Here is a 6,070-nt window from a genome sequence, read left to right on the forward strand (position 1 = left end):
AAAATATCATTATTTTTCTCCCATTCATCATCATACACTTCATATTATCGTATCTAATTTAGGGTCTAGAGTCTACTCACTTTTACTCACTTTCTGTAGATAAAACTAGCGGCTCAGGAAAACCATTGCAATGTTCCGAAACCCGGAATTCTGGGTTTCATAATTATAGTCTGACGAACTAAAAATTAAAATGTCAATGTAGCGCTACTAGATCTATAGTCTATAGACTACTAGTAGGTACACTGCACTACTACGGCTACTACACATGTAGATTTAGTACTGGTACGTAGGCCTACAGTACTATAGCTCAGCTGTGCGGATCGGATCGGAGCGAATGGTGATTTCCTGTTTCACGAAAGTGTCATTTCTGTCTACAGCTTGGAGGATGATAATCAAGACCCTACGTCAATAGTGAGAAATTAGCTGGAAATACGACGAAATAACTGCAACATTAGGATTGTTTCCATCTCTTTATACCACGCCCTATCATGTATATATCGTGCGTGGCAAACGTGCGGGCAAATTGAGCGCGCGCACAATTTCTTCACGGGTCACGGGGAATCCCCTAATCGTAATGTTGTGGGTTCATGTCAAGTCGCCCAATGTCAGCCCGCCCCTTTACAAAGTCGACCTCAATTGGTCATGTCGCGTCCTGATTTTTTTGCCGATTTGGGGATTCTTGGTCAGCTCGCCCCCTAATTTGTTGTTTAAATTACGTCCAACTTTCTATCTCTCACGCCCCCCCCCTCTTTCTCTCTCTCTCTCTCTGTCTCCCTATTTCTCTCTTTCCCTCTGCCTGTCTATCTGTCAATGTCGTTTTCCATCTTCATCTTTAATAATGTTTTCTATTCCTCTATTTGCTTGTATACGCCGGCAGCATCCCTTCCTTGAGATTAATTATTATAACATATCCCTGATGATGTACATGCACAGTATACCTTATATTTATTTTAGGAAACGATATAGTAAACGAGTGGCTGATAATGTCGAAATGAGAAGAATATTACTGTATACATTTCGAGTATATAATTGGACAGAATAATTGTATGTATGATACTTTGAATGCTTTTAAAACTGTTGTATGACATTTTAACTGAATAATGACTGTCACCAGTTCAAAGCTTAGATGTTATTATTTACTCTCATATAATTATGTCACATGCCGAAGCAAGTTGTTTGGGTCTTTCTGTTTCAGATTGAATTTAAAGCTGAAACCGGCATGTGCTGGATTTATCCGGGCATTTTGAGTATATAATTGGACAAAATATGTTTGATACTTTCGTTGGTAGACTCAAATGAACGAAACGTTATCTAATTTTACTCACAATTCATTCTATAAGTGCGTGATTTTGTGTAAGGAATAAGGGACGACCATGCGTGACCAACATGAACACCTGCTCATCTTTTCAAGTATTCGAAAGCACTTTTATTAGGTTCCACCCTTAACCTGTCTAATAATGTTTTTTTGTTTTTTTGTAAAGATGTTTATTATTAGATAGTTTATTATGAAGCAAATAAATCGAAATAAAAGCTTTCGGCTCTAATGAATGAAATGTTACTAATTTTACTCTCATTATTCATTCTATAAGTGCGTGATTTTGTGGAATAAGGGACGACCATGCGTGACCAGCATGAACACCTGCTCATCTTTTCAAGTATTCGAAAGCACTATAATTAGATTCCACCCTTAACCTGTCTAGTAATGTTTGTTTGTTTTTTGTATAGAGGTCACTTTCATTTTAATCTGTGCACATATAATAGAGCATTTAATCTTTCAAACGCATACCTTGTATGTCGCGGCGCTTTTGTCCTTCATAAAATTGCCCTGCTGTCGGGAAAAATGAGAGGGAAAGGGAAGGAAATGAACGAAATAGAGAACGAGCGGCTGATAATGTCGAAATGAGAAGAATATTACTGTCTGTACAATAGTATAAATAGTAACACTTTTGAATGTAAATCTCTGTTGCATCAAAATAAAATGACACGTTTATTACATTATACTTAAGCACAAAAGAGTTATATCTAGAAGAAGGTGGACAACATTATAAGAGAAAGAATGAAACTTTCTCTTTTATTTACAAACATATAAATAGCATAAAGAATATTACTGAAATATTATAAACAGTAAAACTTTAGAATGTAAATCTCTGTTGCATCAAACTGATATCTAAAACAACAAAAAATTATAATGCTATATTGACGATATATACGTCGGACATTATATAAACAAAAACAAAAAAGACAAACTAAAGAAAAAATCTGAGAGGGGGGGGGGGGGAGGATCGGAGTCGGTGAGAAAAATATAATAATAAATACAGTACAGACTGCGTCCAACTTTCTATCTCCCGCCACCCCCTCTTCTCCCCTTCTCTCTCCCTCTCTCTGTCTATGTCCATCTTCATCTTTGTCCATCTTCATCTTTCATAATGTTGTCTAGTATTCCGCCATTTTTTGTACGCCGGGCATCATCCCTTCCTTGAGATTAATTATTATAACATATTCCTGATGTTATACGTCGGACATTATGATCAAACCAACAGAGACAAACTAAAGAACAAAATCAGAGGTGGTGGGGGGGGGGGGGGGGGGTGATCGGAGAGACAAATATAAAACATAAATACAGTATACAGGCTACGTCCAACTTTCTATCCCCCCCCCCCTCACATAATTATACCTTATATTTAGTTTAGGGAACGAAATAGAGAACAAGCGGCTGATAATGTCGAAATGAGAAGAATATTACTGTACTTATATTATAAAAAGTAAAAATTTTGAGTGTAAATCTCTGTTGCATCAAAATAAAATGAAAGGTTTATTACATTATACTTAAAGGTAATACAAAGTTTTGGTATGGGGTCATGAATTTGGTTCAAATAAACATATTGGACGCACATGCGATCCTACGATATTCAGTGATCGTTGTCGCGGTTGAAATCGAGTATAAAGTGATGAAATTGTAAATAATAAACTTTTTATGTTGTATAGCGCCCTCTCAAGGTCAATATATTAATTGAGCTATTAAACAATGTTTTTGAATAAAATCGACCGATTTGCTATTACCGTTTGGAATATATATATCACAACTACATATTCTGAGAATTTCATGGTCGCAGCTGCCATCGTATGGTCGTAGGCGCTATTTGAAATTTATCAAAATTTACCGGGAGCACCGGTAAATTTGTATATTCAATTTTTCTTGAAGAAGGTGGACAACAAAACAAAAGAAAATGACCGCTGCACTTAGCGTACTGCCTTTGTATGTAGGGGGCGACTGTGTATTGGAGGCGACTGTGTATAGGAGGCGACTGTGTATGGAGGGCGACTGTGTATAGGAGGCGACTAGACCACACAATTTGGGGGCGACTACGTTAGGAGGCGACTGCGTATAGGAGGCGACTGTGTATAGGAGGCGACCGGCTGGGGGTCGACCTGACCAGACACCATGTTGGTTGGTTTATGAGCCAGAGCAAAATAACACACTGAGCTCCCATCTGAAACCTATTTATTCAGATGGTTATATCTCAGCCAATACTTTACATATTCAATTGGTTTTCGACATCTGGACATCATTTTTATGCTCTTTCGGAAAATAAAGAGAAATTGAGAATTTTTTGTTTATGACGTCACATTTCCTCCACTCTTGTATGGCATGGTAATGTGCGGTTAACAGAGTAGACAGAAATAACCATCTGGTATGGGTAATTCTTTAATAAAACTGACATCTGTCAACGTTCCCCAAACAAAGATGATAGCCCGCACGGCTCGCAAAAGGGAGGAGGAGGAGGGGGGGGGGGGGGGGGGGGGGGGGAAGGTTCTTGCAATTTGGGCCGAATCCGGTACAACAACTTAGGCCTATATACTCCCCCGTTTTTCTTCATAAATATTAATTTGTGCAACCCGCAAAGGGAAACAAATTTATGTGACAATGAAACTTAAATTTTTAAACATGTATACAGAATTATGTATTATACATATACATTGTAGACTATGATTGTTTCTTTGACTTTTGTTTATTTTACAAGTGAATACTTAATTGAAAATTTCTCTAACCCTTGCTTCTTTTGAGCAATAATGACACACATTTGTGGTGGTATCAGCTGCTATGAAATTTCCCTTCAACCTGACATTACGTTAAGGCTTATTTATCAGCAATGGTAATGTTTTTGTTTTAATTTATTGTTTTAATTTATTTTGTTCTAAAACTTGCATAAGTGTTTTCCATGTGAAGATGATTAGAAGCAAAACTATATTTATATGTTGTATGAACGACCTGCTTCTATCCCTTGCTTTCATAAAATCTTCTTGTGAAATATTATGAGTTTTAATCCAATTCGCCCCCCCCCCCATTCCCTTTTATCTGGCTTCGATATCTTTGTGCCAGCCCTATACAATGATACTATCTCTATCTTTCTCTCCCCCTCTCTCTCTCCCTCTCTTTCCATCTCCTCTCCGCTCTGTCCAATCTTGTTCTTTCTCTCTCTTCTCTCTCTCTCTCTCTCTCTTTCCATCTCCCTTCCCCCTCTGTCCAATCTGGTTTTCCCCCTCCCTTCTGTCCTTTCTTGTTCTCTCTCTCTCTCTTTCTCTCTCTCTCTTGTCCATCTCCCCCTCCTTCTCTGTCTAATATGGGATTTTTTTCTCTCTCTCTTTCTCCCACTCCTCCTCTCATATGCCCTTATATACCCCTCTCTTTTCTCTCTTTCATCCCCCATTTCTTTCGTTTCATTTTCTCTATTTTTTCTTTCTTCCTTTTCTCCTTTTCTTAATTTCTTTTCTTTCGTTTCTTTCTTTTCTTTTCCTTTTTTCCTCTCCTTTCTCTTTTTATTTGTCTCGTTCTTTCTTTCCCTTTCCTCTTTTCCTTTTCTTTTTCCTAATTCCCTCTCATTTTTCCCGTCGGCGGAGTGCGGAGGGGGTGTCACATATCTCCCCTCCCCTTTAGCGACCCCCATGAATGAAAATATGACGAATACTAATTATCAGACAATATTCCGCAAACAATTCGGCCTAAACAGTCGCAGTGAAACACAACATGCACATAAATATGAACAGCGCCATCTAGCGCTGATGAGTGTTGTAAATTGCTTTTATCAAAAATAAAGCGAACTGAATAATTCAACTACTTGGTGTATAGGATTATGAAGCATATCCGTCTTTTTACCTCAAATACTAAGTAAACTTTTACTTCTGTATTTTATATTAGACCAATCCACCCTCTCTGTTAACACATCAGTCACACCGATAAACCGACTGACTTTATTGCCAATGGGTGTAACGTAATTGTTTGATCGATCTGTTGTCGGTCTGTTGTCGGTCTCATTAGTCTGACTGGGGTTGGCCAGATTGTATAAGCTAGCATAATAGGCTTATGTATATGTAGGCCTATGTATGATTGATCTTGGATTATAATTTTGTTGGTGGTATCACCTTTACCAACATTTGAGTTTAGATTGATTTCTTTCTTTTAATCAAGACATTAACGATATCCATACATTTCAAACAACATATACCGGTAAATAAATGTTTAAAGTGTTATAATTCCACAAATCATACAATAAATTTACTTAAATGCAAGTTATGAAGCATTATTCGTAAATATAGTTGTTCTTGATAAATAAACAAAAAGACAGAATGAAAAGCAATTCATGATAGTCGAACAATGCATGGAGTTGCGGTACCCCCCCCCCCCCCCTCCGCCCCGCTCTATCTCTCTCTCTCTCTACATATCTCTTTTACTTCTCCTTCCCCCTCTCTCTTCATCTCTCTAAATTATCTCTTCCTCTCTCTCTCTCTCTCTCTCTCCCTCTCTCTATCTCTCCATATCTATATCTCTCTCTCCATATCTCTTTTAATTCCCCTCTCTCTTTATCTCTCTAAATTATCTCTTCCCCCCTCTCTCTCTCTCTCTCTCTCTCTCTCGCCATATCCCTTTTTCTTCTCCTTCCCCCTCTCTCTTTATTTCTCTGAATTATCTCTCTCCCTCTCCCACTTCCTCTCTCAATCTTCCCCTGTCTATGTTGCCCTCTATTTCTGAAACTAAACGTGAATCCCTGTAAAGATCTTATTTTCCTATACA

Source organism: Strongylocentrotus purpuratus, unplaced genomic scaffold (assembly GCF_000002235.5).
Source record: "Strongylocentrotus purpuratus isolate Spur 01 unplaced genomic scaffold, Spur_5.0 spur5_scaffold_20, whole genome shotgun sequence".
In the NCBI taxonomy this organism is placed as follows: Eukaryota; Metazoa; Echinodermata; class Echinoidea; order Camarodonta; family Strongylocentrotidae; genus Strongylocentrotus; species Strongylocentrotus purpuratus.